Source organism: Culex quinquefasciatus, chromosome 2 (assembly GCF_015732765.1).
Source record: "Culex quinquefasciatus strain JHB chromosome 2, VPISU_Cqui_1.0_pri_paternal, whole genome shotgun sequence".
NCBI classification, from domain to species: Eukaryota; Metazoa; Arthropoda; class Insecta; order Diptera; family Culicidae; genus Culex; species Culex quinquefasciatus.
In genome coordinates, this window is record NC_051862.1 from 78,466,759 (window position 1) to 78,484,918 (window position 18,160).

General features: G+C 37.4%; 1 protein-coding gene across 8 annotated transcripts in view; it reads right to left on the reverse strand.

Moving 5' to 3' along the window:
• LOC6040082 (pleckstrin homology domain-containing family G member 5) overlaps positions 1-17,399 on the reverse strand; it is a 187,155-nt gene extending 169,756 nt beyond the window's left edge. For 2 of the 8 annotated variants that reach the window (XM_038253022.1, XM_038253021.1), the window contains exons 1-2: positions 9,857-10,260; positions 2,575-3,488 (exon numbers count right to left, since the gene is read on the reverse strand). The gene's annotated coding sequence lies outside the window, so the exon portion shown is untranslated. Of the gene's footprint in view, positions 1-2,574; positions 3,489-9,856; positions 10,261-16,626; positions 16,907-17,113 lie in introns of those variants that run through there. The other 6 variants (XM_038253014.1, XM_038253015.1, XM_038253017.1 and 3 more) reach the window with 6 other exon arrangements.
• Positions 17,400-18,160: the final 761 nt, after the last annotated feature.

An 18,160-nucleotide genomic window follows, 5' to 3' on the forward strand; every position in this document is an offset into this window, starting at 1 on the left:
CAGCGCCAGCAAAGAAGGAAGAAGAAGGTTACCCGGGTTATGTTGACATTTGGTTCCGAGGGTGGGCTCAGGACCACCGGTCGCCAACGGGACGGAGAGTTATGTATAGATTTATATTCCATTCACGCCATGCCGCGTCATCGTACACCTTGGAACACGGTAACAATGAGGCAAGTATTGATCGAAAATGGAAAACTAGAACATATTGACACGGGTTTGTGAGGGGTTGTCACACGCCACCTTCACGAACTGACGGAAGCGAGTGAAGATGACGTCGTGTCAAGGTTGAGCAGCAGTGTTGCGACGACCGGCGCGGTGTGGTTCTTGGAAGGGTTTGTGTGGTGACTTCGGATTGATGGGATATTCAAATTGAATTTCTTATGCTGTTTTTGCCTTTTTGATAGGAACACTATTCCTACACATTATATTTCAATATTTTAAACTGTGCAACTATTTTGATCTGGAAACAATGTTTAATTTATTTGTATTATTTGTTTCATAAAATATTATTTTTTTTTAACTAATACTGGTTCCCACAATCAATTTGATTGATTTAAATATAATATCTTCGGGCTACCTACGTTGGAGCCAGCCATAACACAGTTTGAGTGCTCCGTACAATTTTCGAATTTTTCACGCCGCGGGTGAAGTGTTTCTTCGCGAACTTGCCGCCCGGAGATGCCCAAGCATGTGGCGCTAGGCATGGCAACTCGAGTGCAGCACCGGGGACCTCGCGGAACCCGTCTCCTGGCCGGATTACTAAAAACAATCCGGCCAATAGTCAACTCAAGCCTTCCACCGCGGCGACAGCGTTGGAAGGCATCGACAAAACAAAGCTACATCCACACTATCGCAGCCCGTACCAGCTACGTGTGAAGACAGCTAAGGCAGGCCGGCAGGCCTCCGGCGTCCCCTCCGTCACCCCCGTCCCCACACGCAACGAGTTCGAGCCGCTGAGTGGTGATGATGAGGACAATGAAGACGACTGCAGCACCAGCAGTAGTAACGACGACGACGACGACGAGCCAGCACGCGCGTCGAAGAAAGAAACCAACAGCAAAACTGCGGCGAAGGAAAGAAGACCTCCGCCGATATTTGTCGTCGACACGTTAGCTGATCGTGTGGATGAGCTATTGGAGGGTCAAACCTACTGTTTGAAGATCGGTAAGAAGAATGTGCAAGTGATCACGTTGCTAAGAGCTAACTTCGATAAAGTGTTGATGGTCCTCAAAACACACAACGTGAAATTCTTTACATTTGACCCGGCTGAAACAGTTCCGACAAAAATAGTACTGCAAGGCTATATAGATCGGCCAGTGGACCAATTGGCTGAACACCTTGCGGACGCTAAAGTTCACCCCCGAGACATCAAGGTGCTCTCAAGAACGACCACGGTGACGGGTACCCACGTGCTGTACCTTCTCTACTTCGACCGTGGTACCGTCAAGCTTCAGGACCTCCGGCGGATAAAAACGTTGGATGGCTTCTGGGTGACTTGGAGGTACTTTTCTAAGAACTCGACGGACGCAGCCCAATGCCACCGTTGCCAAAAATTCGGCCACGGTTCAAGAAACTGCAACCTACAACCGCGCTGCGTTAAGTGCGGTGAAATGCATTTCACGGAGAAGTGCAAACTTCCCCAGAAAGCAAGGCTGAGTGAAAGCGACGCTCAGCAGCAACGGTCTCGTGTCAAGTGCGCGAACTGCGATGGCAACCATACAGCAAACTTCCGTGGCTGTGCCGCGAGAAAGGCCTACCTCGAGGAGCAGGCTAAAAGAAAAGAAGCTTCCAGCGACCCGGCCACCTCCGAGATCAAGATCAACCGTTCCTGCAGCTGGACAAGGCGCGGCTGGTCGGAATATTCCAACGTTTCCTCCCGGCTGGGGAGGTTCTTACGCAAGCGTGACCGCGGCGAGCGGTGGTACGGTTCCGGAACAAGCAGCGGTGTCCGGAGATGACCTCTTTACCCTGCCAGAGTTTTTCGCTCTCGCGGGGGAAATGTTAACCCGTTTTCGTGCCTGCCGTAACAAGGCAGAACAGTTCATGGCTCTGGGAGAGCTCATGATTAAATTCGTTTACAATGGATAAGCTGCCTCGTGCAGCGCTGTTCTTCGACGTCAAAAGACAAAATCATTCTGTGATCTAGCTTTAAGTTTTCCTCTAACTATCCCCTTTCTATAGTAATTCTGTAGGTTTTTTTTTTAAACTTTTTCCTACTTTTGATAATCCCTTTAGTAATGCACAATTGTGTCCCTAGACAAATTATATTAACGCATAGCTGTAAGGACCTCCAAAACTCTATTATGCTTAATAGTTAAACACATTGTGAATTGATTATCTACTGAATAAAAACTGAATTGAATTGAATTAATAAATATAATATGCATCATTACATCTGAATACTCAACTGAACCTTAATATATTTGCATACCAATTTACAAGCAATGAATCGCTCGTACTAGTTCAAACAACCCTATTCTTTTTCCTCCGGTCATTTTCTTCTGCAATCACAATCCTGTGCGAGGGGAGGTAATTTGTTCCACTTAACAAGTCAATTACGACCTCTCCACTTACCTTGTTACTTTTGCTGCTGAAGCTCGTACTAACCGAAAAACCGCTCGGATGGTTGTGGCTAGTATGACGAAAAACTCCCTAAACTAAAGCCAACGTTGTTGCCGCAAGGTGGGCTTCCCACGACGTTGGTGGTCAGAAGCCCCAGGTTGGCTGCGATTAGAATGATTAAGGACCGCACTGCGCCTTGTACTAAGCATCCCTCACGTGGTTTTGCTTCCTTCTTCTTTTTTTGTTAGTTAGTTAGTACGTCGACATCACCCTTAGTTAAGGTGAGCGGCGCGGGGGGTGGTTTCGAATGACGTAGCAATTAACACGGAACTAATTGTGGTTTTTTGACACCTTCTACTAAGCAATTTGATTAATTTGCAAACACTTAAAACAGCTACAAACACTAATTACTGGGCTTATTTCTTCGTTACAAATTTGTGACTGCGCTCGTTTCTTCGAGGTGATTCGACAGACAGAGAGCAAAACGATTACAAATTTTTGATTTAGAATGTAAACACTTTATCGTTGGAATTAATATTTACACAAATTTTTCACTTGTTTTCCTCTACACTAACTGGCACTCTTGCTCTAGCTCCAACAATCACACCGTTTCACCTGAATTAACAAAATTTAATCCAAACTGCCGCCGGTTGCTTGCTGCTGCCGTGCTGGAAAACTGCTGACACTCAAGAACTGACGATCGCCTTTCATCGCCGAACGGTGTGAGCAGTGGAAAAGTGGTTGTTGGTGGTGGGAATTTTCCAATTTCCCGCGGGATTTGTTCCCGCGCTTTTTCTAACGCTTTTCTCTCTTCCGGCAATTTCGTGGCGCCAAAACAAAGCGCCCTTGCTGCTGCACGATGACTTTTACTTTATTCTTCTTGCGAAAATCAACTTCCGGGCTTTTAAGGAAGCTCTGCTAACTAGCTAAAACCACAAAGAAGCGAGAAAGAAGTACACTCAGTTGCGTTTTTGAAATCTGGATTCAGAAATGAGAACTCAAAATAGTCTAACTTTGATTAAAATCATTTTATCATGTACTTTTGATTTAATAATTTTGAAATCATCTTCAAGACAAAGCAAAGTATTTCTTTAAAAAAAGGCAAAGCTTGGAACCAGAAATTCTTCTGTAAAAAAACCAAAATGCATGGAAAGTTGAAAAGATACAGAAATTGACAAGAAGGCCAAAAAATTAAACACAAAAACTGAAATAACAAAAATACAACACATTTTTATTAACACAAACTTTAAAAAGCATTCCGTCTATTATTAACTTTTAGACCTGTTTAAGGCTAGCAATTTCACTTGAATCTCATATTCATTAGTTTTTTTTAATTTTACAAAGCCAAGATTGAGCGAAGTTTGGCACCATAACTTAATGTCCGTTTTACTGGAACTCTCATTTTCTGTTGTCCAACGAGTACAGTGAAGCATTCAGTTTTCAGAATTGACACTTGGATTTTTTTATTTTTTTATTCAAAGATTTCAAATCTTTTAGTTTTTTATTTAAATTCTTTGAAAATATTTTCTTCAATATTTGATTCATTTTAGAATCATAAAGAAACGAAAAAAAACTACAAAAAAAATGTTTTATTAGAGATTATATATGTGCAATAAAAACAAGATTTTGATCAGCTTTGGCTTTCTATTTTTTAACCTATTTTTGTCAAATGTTTGTAATTCGATATAGTTTGTGGTCCCTGTCAAAATCACAAATTTTGGTACAAAGAGCAAAAAACTGTGTGAATTTGGAAGGTGTAAAATTGGAAAGATTAATATTACTTCTCTTAGGATGTAATATTGTCTCAATTTGGACTAAAAAAAGGGACATTACAACGAAAGAGTGGTAAATTACACATTTTCAGAGGTAAAATTACACATTTTTCCTGTCATGCGTACTGATTCCCAGAAGTTATATTAGCATGATATTTTTACTGTGTAGTTATTCAAAAATTACACATAAAAAACGATTCTGGGTAAAGTCTAGAAGTTTGATGGTATTTGTAAGAATCGAGTTATAAATTGCTGAAAAGATATTGAAAAGACGGATCTGGTATATTTTTTTTTTGCTGAACAAATTAACTTTTTGCCTTCCTAACTGCGGTAAGGCTATAATCCTGCTCTAAAAATGAACTTTCTATTAAAAGCTCCTAGACCCTCCTTCATGTATACATATCTACTCAGAATCGAAAACTGAACAAATGTCTGTGTGTGTATGTGTGTGTGTATGTATGTATGTGACCAAAATTCTCACTGAGTTTTCTCAGCACTGGCTGAACCGATTTTGATCGAACCAAATGCATTCGACTTGGTTTAGGGTCCCATACATCGCTATTGAATTGTTTGAAGTTTCGATAAGTAGTTCAAAAGTTATGCATAAAAATGTGTTTTCACAAATACCCGGATCTCAATTATATGCATGTAAACAATGTCCGGATACATCATCCGACCCATCGTTGATTCGGTAATTGAAAGGCCTTTCCAATGAGTCCAAGACATTGAAGATCTGGCAACCCTGTCTCGAGTTATGACCACTTAAGTGGTATTTATGTACTTTTTTGAAGCCGGATCTCACTTAAATGTATGTAAACTATATCCGGATCCATCATCCGATCCATCGTTGGTTAGGTAATTGAAAGGCCTTTCCAATGAGTCCAAAACATTGAAGATCTGGCAACCCTGTCTCGAGTTATGACCACATAAGTTATACATTGTGTTCTTTTTTTCTGGATCTAAAAAAATGATGAAACCACTCCCATTACCCATACCCATTTTTGGTAAGAAGTGAGGAAGGCATCAACCACATAGGTGGATTAAGTTAGTTTTTTTTATAAGTTATGTTATTTTTTTCGCAGCAGTGCCATCTTGTAACTCACTCATGCAAACTTGTAGAAGGAACTCACAGAAATAATAAAAAAATGCATAAAAATCTAAGAATGAAAAAACTAACAGAAATTTTCAAAATGTTATGCAAAAAATCAAAAGAACTGCTCATGTTTGAAAGAATGCAAAAAACTCACTAAAGATTTACAAATAACATGCTTAAATACAAAGAAGGCAAAAACTAACAAAAATTAATCAAATAATAAACAGAAAATAAAAAGAGCTGCTCATGTTTGAAAGAATGCAAAAGCTCACAAAAAACAAGAACGCAAAAACTAGCAGAAATTAATGCAAAATTATATGCAAAAAATAAAACTCTTAGTGTTTGAAAAATTGCAAAAACTCCCAAAAATGATTTAAAATTGTATGCAGAAATCAAACAACTGCTTATCAGTTGCAAGGTAACCGCCGACCTTACAAGTCGCATTATCAACGCCAGTCCGCAGTTTGTGTGCGCGTCGCCGCTTTTTTTTAAATGTGCACCGTAGACAAAAACAGTGTGGTTCTGGATTTTTGTCAACTCCAAACCCAACCAGGCCCGAAGCTTGTAAAAAAATTCCTCGCAGACCTTCAAGTAAACCAAGAAAACTTGCGAGCATTGCAATTATGCAATAGAAGAAGAATAGCCGTGTTGCAGTTCGCCGACTCAGCAGTGGCCTCGTCCATCATCGACAAACCTCTGGTATATCAGGGTTGCAAAATCCCGATTTACCTGGACAACAACGCTACGGAAGTTAGTGTGCTTGACCTACCTCTAGGCATAAGCAATGACGACGTAGTAAAAGTGATGAGTAAATACGGCGAAATTTTGACCATCACCAACGACCGCTGGATTAACTTCTTCCCAGGAATCCCAAATGGAGTTCGGGCCCTGCGGATGTTGCTGAAACAGCCAACGCCGAAATCAATCACTGTAAATAATGCTGCTGCAACAGTGACGATTATAGGCAAAAAATCGCTTTGCAAACTCAAAGCAAAGAACAAAAAATGTGCGGATTCAACTAAAAAGGTGAACCAAAAAAGTAGTACACCACCGATTGAACCTGAGCCAAGTAGCAGCAGCAGCAGTAAAAGCAACAACAGTAAATCAGACCAACATCCAAAGCAAACGAGTCAAATTGACGAAGAAGACAACGATGGATTCGAGACCGTGCTTTCTAAGCACACTCGCAAAACCCGGAAGCGCTTATAAGCATATTTGGACGCGGATGACGAATTGACAACAAAACGAAGAGAGATGGCTGAAGAAGAAACAACAGATGAAGAAGATGAAGATGTCGTAAAAGCAAAATATTACAGGAATAAGTGTTATGAGATAACTGTTAAATCCCTGGAGGAAGAGGACGAAGATAAAATTGAAGAACTTGATAATTTAAGATCAAAATTTTCCGCTAAATATTTGAAACATAGACAGAAATATTTAGAAAAAAGGCATGGTAACAATTATTGAAAAATAGCCAGACAAGTGATTTAAAACTCTGTAACCTTTCCTCTTCCACTATCCACCTTGAAGAGATGAATGCACAATGGTGTAAAGTCTCTATAATAATAAAAAAAAACTGCTTATGATTGAATTTTTTTTATACAATTGTTATGCATGTAAAAATGCATAAAAACAAAAAAGACATACTATCAAACAAAAAAAAATATAGAGAAATGACATTCGGCGAAATATCCCGCACCCTAAAAAGACCTTCTCACGAGGGAAAAGAACTAAAAATAGTAATATTGAAGTAATATTTGGCCCTTTTGAAATGTTAGTCTTGAATTAATTTTTTTTGAAAATATTATTTTCGAACAGATCGAAAAATTTCACGATGTTTCATATTTTAACATTGTAAATCGGACCATTAGTTGCCGAGATATCGACTTCAGAAAATGGTGGGTCGTTTGGGTGAGACTTGGAAATCATTAATTTTCATGTTTTTAAACCTTTGCATGGCAATATCCTCAGCAACTCAGGGTCGTATCAACAAAGTTCAAAAAAGCAAAATATAGAGAATTTTCTCAGCTTTTCAAAAATATTTTTTCAAAAGTGGGCAAACATGTGCACTTATTTTAAAAAAATTAAAAACTGCGACTATTTTGAAAAAAGTTACCTAAAAAAAGCCTTATCTTGAAAACTTTGCACATTATCAAAATTTCACTGAAGTACTTTTTGATTGCAAATTTGATTTTATATCGAAAAATGAAGTTGAAAAATTTTTACGACCAATACTTCGATTTTAAAAAAAAAAATCAGTATTGATTAAAAAAAACATAACTCGGTCAAAGATTTTTTGCACAACCTGTGAATTTCTGAAAAGTTGGCATTTTATGTCCTCTAAAAAATATCAAAAAATGAAAAAAATAAAATTGTTTTTTTTTTTGCAAATTAAGTTTTAGTGACAAAAGGTTAAATAAAAAATCATCAATTTTTTTTCATGTATCATTTTTTTCAGTGTAGTCCATATCCATACCTACAACTTTACCGAAGACACCAAATCGATCAAAAAAATTCTTCAAAAGATACAGAATTTTGAATTTTCATGTATCGTTTTTGTATGGACAGATGCCAAATTTGTATGAAAAGTCGGATTAAATATACAAAAATAAAAATTGTAAAAAAGACGATTTCGTAGAGAATTGCTCATTACAAGAAAATTTCAGCATTTTTGGTATGTTGACGATGCTTCAAACTATCTCTCTTAGACCAAATCCTGCTTCTAAAAATTCATCAAAATCAAATTTTTTCACCAATTTCAAATCATCATAGTGTATTGAAAACCAGTAATTTACAATTAAAAAAAACTTGCAGTTGATGATGCTACTTGTTCTATGTGATTTTGGTATGTTTTGAAAATCGTGCTTTTCATACAAATTTCCCCTTTTGCTCAAGCTTAGAAGTTTAGTTTTAATTAATACCCCCTTCTCTAAACGTAATGTTCCATATTATGGTTTACCATAAATTGTTTTGACCTTAAAATTAATGGTTAAGTTTATCTGAAAATGTTAAAAATTCAGAAATTGAAAAAAACGCAGGAAAACTTTGAAAAATAGCATTTAGCTAAAAGATAATGTTTGAAAGTTGTAGAATTTGTCTGAAATGCATATGAAACTACTGAAAAAGAAAAACTTAAAACAAGAGAAGTATAATATTTCGAAGAAAGATTTTAATCAGATTTAGCTCAAAGTTAAATTATTTTGATTCACACTTCATGATTATTTTACATTTTAATTTCTTCACGCCACTGACTGCACAACAAAATGACGATGATGTCGCTGATTTTCTTGGAGAGACCCGATAACAAGAATGACTTTCGTTTTTTTTTTTCTTGTTTTGCTTTCTTATCCCTGCCACCCGGAACCTTTGGGCACCTGTGAGGTCCAGGGTTTCTGGGAAAACGGCTTACGTACGCATCCTCTGATAGAAATTGTGTTTTGGGCGGGTGACAAGGAACCACAAGCAACAACCGAGAAGGTGTCAATCTTTGAGAAGGGCTAGGTTGACCACGTGACGCGGGGTCAGCAGGGGGAGCAGATTTAGTCAGATTTGAGGCCCGATTTTGGGTACTAGATGGAAAACCGAGTTGATTGGTGGCTCTTTCGGGGGTTGTGACAATGGGTTTGAGATTATAGGTTTGTCGGTTAGTCCGTGGTCAATTTTGGGATTTTCTTTTCTCTTGATCCGCTATCTGATCGGTTTATCGTTACTTACGGAAATTGTTTTGACTATGGAAAGGAGCAGTCTTAGGAGTTTCCTGGAATTGACTAAGTTAATTTAAGGTTTTTCTTTTTTATCATTGTGGGCCCAATGGCAGCGATACTTTAAAAACTTAATTTTATTAGCAAACTGTACACAAAAGGTTTTTGGTTTTTCAAGAATCAAGTGCTTGATTTCCCTAAGTTTTAAGACATACAGAGTTCATCAAATGCATACAGGACGCTGAAGCTATTAATTTGTGAGGAAGGCATCAGTTTCTTAGGCGGTATTTGATAAAATATATACTTCCAAACTTGATCAACCGAACACCTCAGATAAAATACACTTCGGATAATAGAATCACGAAAAAAATCGTTGTCTAATTATCGGTCTTTGAGCTCAAGTATGACCCCAAATATACTCTACAAAAAATTGGGAATAATTAACTGATTGTTCAAAATTTTTATGAAACTCTCGAAATTTGGACAAATCTGGACTGTACAGCTTAACTTGGGATTGAATCAGTAAATCACTGCAAATCCAATTATTGGTCTCACTTCACTCCATCGCAAAATAACCCAAATTACCACCCCAAATCTGCAAAACACAACAACTCCCCGCCTCAGCCTCACCTTCACCCAGATTGCCTCAGGTCACGTGGTCAACAGTCGTCGCCATACCCTTCCCCATCGGGGTCAACATTTGCATGTTCAGTTCCGCGGATACTTACAATTCGCTGCAGGAAGCAGCTACCAGCGTTGGCCGTTTGCCAAGCCACAAACAAATCCTTCTCCCCGGTGGAATCTCACGTGCCTTGACACACACTCACACGTACACCTACACCATGTTTCTGGATGCAAATACAATTACATTATTTGGGGGTGGGACACCAGCCGCCAAGCGCTCCCCACTCCTCACACTAATCCACCATGGGCCGAGGGTCTTCAACGTGGTTTAGTTTCCAAAGTTTTGCCGGGGTAACCTTCTACTGTCCAAATTGTTTTTTGGTAATTTTTTGTTTTCCTTCATTTGATTTTTTTGTTTTTTTCATTACAAGAATTTTCACATCTTCTGTCTGTTCCTTGATTTTCACTATCTATTATTTTGATTTGTTTCAAAACTTGTAAAAGTTTCCTTCAAAATAAAAATTCTTGCAATGACTGTGATTGATTAGGCCATAGAAGGTTAAGGGGTGGGAGCAGTAGAAGGGGGGTTCGTCGCTTATCGATTCCAACTTGATTCACTTTCCTTCCACTTCCCCCCTTCATCCCCAACAACTCAATCGACGCCAGCCCCCCTAGTGGAAACGAAAGGGAAAACGTGATGTTTTTCCTATAGGTTAGGCTGGCAAAGTGTGTCCACCCGCTTAATCCTTCCTAAGATGGGGGAAGGGAGGTGGCCCCGAGGACAATCCGCCACCAAGATTTAGCTGGACAAGCGTCAAAACAAGCAGCGCGTCGTGGAAATTGAGGCCACCATTCCGGCGGGGTTTTTTCCCGATTGCAGCGCAGGGTAAAAGTGGGTGGAAGGGGATGTTGGGGTGGAAAAACTTATTTCCTTCTTCCTTCCAAGGTCTTTTCGGCTTGGCGTTTGTTGTCGATGGCGTCATCTTTTTGGTGGAGGAGGGAGGTTGAATGTTTTTATTTGCCTCGAAACATAAATTTGTCCTCTCTCTCGTAGTAGATCAACAAGGTCCTGCTGAGAGGGGGGTTTGAGTGACAACTTTTAATTATATTAAAGTGACCGGTCTGGTTCGTTAGGGTGGGTAGCGTCTTGGGCCGTTGATGTTTTCTTTTGGGTTTTTGGGAGAGCAGGAAGACCAGGTGGCAATGTCTATTTCGGGAATGGAACGGTGATGATGTTTGATGACTGTCCCTGTTTGGGCGGTTGCTTTTGAAATTAATTGGACGTCATTTAAATTTGTCAAAGCTATTTTTATTCTAGCATGTTTAATGAAAGATTAAGGATTTCTGAGTTACTTTTAGATAACAAATTAATTACAAAAGAATTAAGCTTGTCAGTCTTCAACTTCAATTATGATTTATTTGATAGATAATATTAAAATCTGTTTGAACTATGAACCAACTTTGTCAAAATTAGGTTTAAATTAATAAACCATTGGTACTCAAGGTCAAAATTGGCAAAACATTCTTGAAATTTATCGAAAATAACATATTTTTCATCATTAGAAAATGATATGACTCAAACCTTGAAACCTTTTTGTGATAAATTCATTATTGTTATTATTTCTCAAATAAAAATAAAAAAAACTTTAAAAAAAGATTGAGTGGTTTTAGATCATAAAACCCCTGACCAAACACTTACAGTCCTAAAAATTTGTGATTTTAAGTTTAAAAAAAAAGCCTGTGTTCTTTTGATCTTTTAATTTAATTCATAAGGTTTTAGCAAGTACAATTTTCAAAACACAATCTTAAATCATGTACATTTTTTTTCAGCAAAAAAATATATACATATATTAATTTTATAAATATATTGGAGCGTCAAATTTAAGGTCCAAAGAATTTCTAAATGATATTTTGAAAAAAAAAAAAAAAATAAAATAAGTGAACTAAATTTAATTAAATATGCTGTTGTTTTTAAACCAACTCTTTTGAAATTTTTCTCTCAAGATTATATGATAATTATCAGGCTTTTTGCCTTCCTCACCTCAATGAGAAAAGTCTATAAAATCACTCGAAAAGTGAACTTCTTTATTCGACCTCGTAGACCCACCTTCACGTATACCTATCGACTCAGAATCAAATTCTGAACAAATGGCTGAACCGATTTGGACCGTGTGGGTCTCATTCGATCCGTCTAGGGGTCCCACAAGACCCCAGTTAATATTATAAAGTTTAGAATAGTACTTCAAAAGTTATGCTAAAAAAACGATTTTAGCTAAACTTCCGAAAATTGTAAAAAGGGTGGTTTTTGTAAGAAAACCCATCATGTTATACATTTTTAGAAAGGTATTTAAAAGACCTTTCCAATGAGTCTAAAACATTGAAGATCTGATAATCCTATCAAAAGTTATTAGCATTTACATGGTTTTTATACACTTTTCAGAGGCCGGATCTCAGATATTTCGATTAAAATGATGTCCGGGTCCATCATGCGACCCGCCGTCAGTTAGATAATTAAAAGACCTTTCAAATAAACCTAAAACATCAAAGTTCTGATAACCATATCAAAAGTTATATGCATTTAAATGGTATTTATACACTTTTCAGAGGCCGGATCTCAGATATTTTGATGAAAACGTTGTCCGGATCTATCATGCGAACTATCGTTGGATAAGTTATCAAAAGACCTTACCGATGAGCCAAAAGGATCAAAGATCTGAAAACCCTATCGAAAGAAATGAGTATTGAAGCTTAATTTGTTAAACATGTTAAGGGGGAATGATGCAATTCTGGATGAAGATATTTACTATATGAATGTGAGGAAGGCACCAATCACCTAAAGGTGGATTAAGCAATGTTTTTTTAAATAAATCCTATTCAACTAGATTGAAGACAGTCTGATTTCTCACCCACATGAGAATAAATAACCCCACACGGTCAGTTTTTGGCAAATAACCTCCGTTATTTCAGCTTTTACCAACACAAAAATATTCACTTTTTTGTAATTCACCGCAAAACTCGGGATTGAAAATGCAGAAAGAATAAAATTCTCGGTAATCCATTCAGAGCACAAACAACAAACGTTACCACCTTTTCCCATTTTTTGTATGTGTTCGAATGAAAAGGGGTGGAAACCCCCACACTCGGCATCATTTATCATCATTTCACTCAACATCGTGCCGTCGTCCGTCCACTTATTTATCCACTCGTCATTTTCAACCCACTCCCACCTTCACGCACTGAGCACGCACGCACGGTATTCTTGTTAGCGTTTGTCCAGCTTGATCCACTTTTCACGCGTGATTCCTTAATTGGATAATGTCGGACGGCTCCAACTCCTTGGAGCGGGTTCTCGACGGGATTTCAAGATTTATGCTCGAAGATAAGGCCGACGGTGGCAGTTGGTTCCGAAAATGTGGTCGATATAATTATTAATTTGGTGTGTTTATTAGTGGACTCTTTTGAATGTGTGAAGAGTCCAAAATATATTCAAGTAAGCTGGACTTAAAAGTATACTCAGTTGCTATTAAATTTATGACGTGATGAATGAATCAAGAAACATACAAAAGACGTTACGTAATCCACCTTCAGTTGGTTTTAGCCTTCCTTACGATAAAATACTTTTGATAGGGTTGTAAGGTTTTTAATTTTTTGTACTCATTGGAAAGTTCTTTTGATTATGTATCCAACGATGGATCGCATGATTTATTTGGGCATCATTTTCATCGAAATATTTAAGATCCACCTCTCAGCAAACAACAATTATCCCGCCTGAATATTCATGCCTCAAATACAACTGCTCTTCTCTCCTTATTGAAAATCTCCTTTTCTCTCTCATTTCCGCTTCCACGTTCATCCTACCGCAACAGCGTTTAACCACAAAAACCGCCACAAAACCAATTCCGCAAACGCAGTTTAACGAAACGTCATGCGTGGACGGCTCCTAATCGCCATCTCGCGTTCTTTCATTGCAGTTTTCGGAGAGATTGAGAGACTCAGCGGTGAGAGCGCAGAGTCGAGGAAAAGGGAAGAAGTGATAGAGAGAGAATTCCATCGCTGGGAATCACGAGACACAGAGATGCAGGTGCAGAGGTGCAGAGATAATCACTCATTTGCAACACTGCACATAAGTAATCATAACTTTTGATATGGTTGTCAGATTTTCAATATTTTGGGCGCGTTGGGATGGTTTTTGATGGCCCATTAGGGTGACAATAAAAATTCGACATCAGGGATACCGCTTGGCTCGATTTTTTAGGCAAAAATAAGTAACTGTGTCAAATCGGCTAAGGTAAGAGCCATCGTGACCTCCGACACTAATATTCGTTTTTTCCCCAATTGTAACAAAATTTCATTAATTTTCGGTTTAGGGCACTTGAGAGACGTGTAGATAAACAATCTTAAGCATTTTTGAAAATAGTTTTTCGTAAGTAGGTCGGATACCGATGCAAAAAAGGCTTTGTTTACCATTGGCTCTTACGGCTTTCTGAAAACTAGTCCGAGATATGGGGAAAATCACGAAAATATATGGGGAAAAACATCGCTTCAGAATTTTGGCAGCAGGTGGCGCAGGTCTCGCACAATATCAATCAGAGTGTAAGATTCTTGTAGGAAATTTAATTCCCTACATTTTTGTCGAAGGGTGCAAGAAGATCCGAGCAGATCCTGATGAGTTATTAGCAATGCGATGAAAAGAAATCGGCTTATATACTTGAACATATATAAGAGGTATAAAGGAAGAATATAAAACAATATGTTTGCCTTCCTCACCTTACTGAAGAAAGGCTACAGAATCACTCAAAAATGAACTTTTTAAGTCAAACTCGTAGACCAACCTTCACGTATACCTATCGACTCAGAATCATGTTGTAGGTGGGTGGACAAAAAATTATCATTCGATTATCTCCGGATTGACTTCACGGATTTTGACCGTTTTGGTCTCATTCGATCAGTCTTGGGGTCCCATAAGTCTTTATTTAAAATCAGCAAGTTTAGTAAAGTACTTCAAATGTTATGCTAAGAAAACCATTTTCAGTAAAAACCGAATGGGTGGTTTTTGTAAGTTATACATTTTTAGAAAGGTATTTAAAAGACCTTTCCAACGAGCCCAAAACATCGAAGATTTGATAATTCTATTAAAAGTTATTAACACTTTTGTGGTATTTAAACACTTTTTAGAGGCCGGATCTCAGATATTTCGATAAAAATGGTGTCCGGGTCTATCATGCGACCCGTTGTAAGTTAGATAATTGAAAGACCTTTCAAATGAGCCTAAAACATCGAAGATCTGATAACCCTATAAAAGTGATGACCACTTAAGTGTTATTTATACACTTATTTGAGGTCGGATCTCAGATATTTTGAAGAAAATGAAGTTCGGTTCAATCATGGGAGGATATTGAAGACAGCCTTGTCAAAAGTTATGAGTATTTGATGTTAGATTTCGTATTTGTATTTGCATTGCTATTTAGAAGAAAAAAACTGCAAAAAAGGCACCAGCCATCCCAAGGTGGAGGGTTAAGTAACGTTTTTTTCTTAAAAAAAATCACCAAAATCAGGATGAACTCGGATCGTATGTAGGTTTTTTTTGCCATAGATTAAGATACACTATTAATATTTGACCAAATTTTAAGTTTTTTGCTTCTCCCATGCTGATTTAGGACGAAAAAATCGCATTTTTGCGAAACTTGTCTCAGAAATGCTCATTTAATTTAAGGTAGCTCATTTTTTCCAGTAAAACCAATGCATAAAGCTTGTAGGAAATTTCACCACGAACTTTTTTTCCTTCTAATAAATGCAATTTGAACAGCTCTAGAGCAGAGATATAAGTGTTTTATTGAGAAAAAAATGCCAAATTTTAAAATTTCTCCGAATCCACAAGTAAACCCTACTAATTACACGACGTTTGTCATAGAGACCAAGCATTCTTAAAGTATTTTTGCCACTGAATTTAAATCTGGAATCATATTTCAAGTAAACAAATATGATTCCGAGCTATGAACTTTTGAAATTATATTTTCGGGTATAAGCTGCAATTTAAATCAGGTATCGTTCCACTTCAATTGATATTTTATAGAACTTTTAATGTTTATTTTTTTCACGTTCTGATTATATTAAGAAAAATTTAGCATAAAACGTTAAATCGAATTTTCATTTTATCAGATCATCAAGAGAACCTTGACATATTATAAAAAATAAAAAAGCTGAAAAATAATGTTTGGTGCTGTGTAAATCTAAAAAAAAATACAATTAAATTTCTACTGTAAAGGCACTGGCAAATCATTTGTAGGGCTTCAAATTGTTTTAACTTGGCCACGATTAGTATATAAATTTGAAATCGTATGCTTGCCTTAAAACAATTCGGATTTGTCTGTTTTGCCAAAAGATCACTTAATTTGTCAAATATGCTTTCTAATAATTTTTTCTTCATTTCATTGCTGAACATAGCAAAATTTTGCAGCAAGATTAAAATTAGGTAACTTTTTTTTCATTTCATGGCACATAATAAACAAGATGTTTAAGCAATTAAAAAATGTATTCACTCAAAACAAAATCACTTTTACTCGACACAAAGAAATAGCCTTTGGTTTATTTTTTTTTAATTTTAGAAATATTGAAAGGACTGCAATAACATTCAAAAATTCTCTGATTTAAGCCTCAAAATTACGAAAAGAAATTCTTTTCGATCAGGTTAATTATTTCTCATAATTCAACTTAACCAATCTTTATTAAAGCATTTCGATGACATTCTCAAAATTTATTAATGTAATATTTATGCAAACTGCAGTTTGAATTTTATTATATTTCCTTTTTTTCTCAATATTCTTTTCAACTCAGTTTACTAATGATCCAAAGTATTGCGAAAATATTTTTTTACCAAAAATTCCATATGTTCACAACACTTAAACCAATTTTCGCCAGATTTTGATTTTGATTTACTTTTTTTATTCCGATCACTTCCTTAAACTGTTTAATCTATCATATCCACACTTTAATCCAAACATAAACTGAGTGTATCGTGCGGCAGGTTCCAAAAATAAAACACACTGATGACGAACTACGCCGCGATTGACAACGGCTTTTGATGACGATTTTTCCTGTCGCGTCTGAGGAGGAAACCCGGCGGTGGCCGGGAAAAACACAAACAAATACGACCACTTCTCGAAATAAAAAGCGGAGAGGTTTTTTGCCCCCCCCCCTTCTTATTAGTGTCACACTTTTCCTTTTCTTCTGTATCCACTTTAGTGCTGTAGAGGACTGCCCTTCGTTGTTGATTCGTGTGTGGGAGCGAGGGGGAGGGGGGCTCGGTATCCGACGGGGTGGAGAAAACTAGTTTCGTTTCTTCAAGGGACGACTGATTATACTTCTTCTTTATCCAAACTTTGCCTGCTCCTTTCTTCTTTTTCTTATTCTTCGTTATTCCGCGGGAAAATTAAACTGGCACCGGTACTAGCAGTGTGTGTGTGTGTGATTGTGACTGAATGTGTGTGTATGTGCGACTGTGTGTATATGTAATATAGGTTTCTACTTAAAACTATAAAAAATAAAAAGACTGAAATGCTATGTAATGGTATGTGTAATGGTTTGCTGTTGGGTGGTGTGTTGTGCGCGTTGTGTGTTTCCCGTTCGGCGGTACGACTAAAACTGAACCACCAGCGTCGAGTGTCGGTGGAAGTCCTTCAGCGAGAAAAAGAGAGAGCAAGTCCTGGTCCGGGCTCCCGGTTTTCGAGTTGATGGCGCGCAAGGACACATTCGGATCAAAGCTTCGGGTGCCGACTTCGGGAAAATCATATGGCTGCCCGCTGCTGCTGTGTGATCAATGAAAAGCTCACTCTCCGGCGTGTGGGGCAGCTGGCAGTGATTCAAGGAAAGCGGGAAAAAGAGAAAAATAACTAGAAAAAGGAGCTTTTACTACGAAGGCAAACGGCATGGGGATTTGGAGAGGTCATTGAGGGTGAAGGGCATTTCGGAGAAAAAAAAGTAAATAAGCTGTGAATTGATAGAAAGGGCTTTTGGCCTGGAGTGTTTAGGGCATGTGTACGGTGCTTTGTTCTGGTAAGGTTATAACTGACAAAGGGTGTTTAAAAATTAGAAAATAATACAAACGATTTATCAGAAACCAAGTAGTGTATTTCATTTCACGAATAAGAAATAAAATGGAATGGTAGAAAACTGCGTGGCACGCAATTTGTAGGAGAAATAATGTTTTTTTTTTATTTTGTAATTTCGAACAAAAATCGAAACAAGAAGTAAAACATCCATTAACTCACGTCCCATTTATAAATGAAGAAGGTTAGATCATGAATTTCGAATAAATAACAACCGATTGTGAATGTTTTCTACATTCGATTTTTTTTGTTTTTTACCTTAATAGATAACTTTGAAGGGGATTCACGATAATATTACATCAA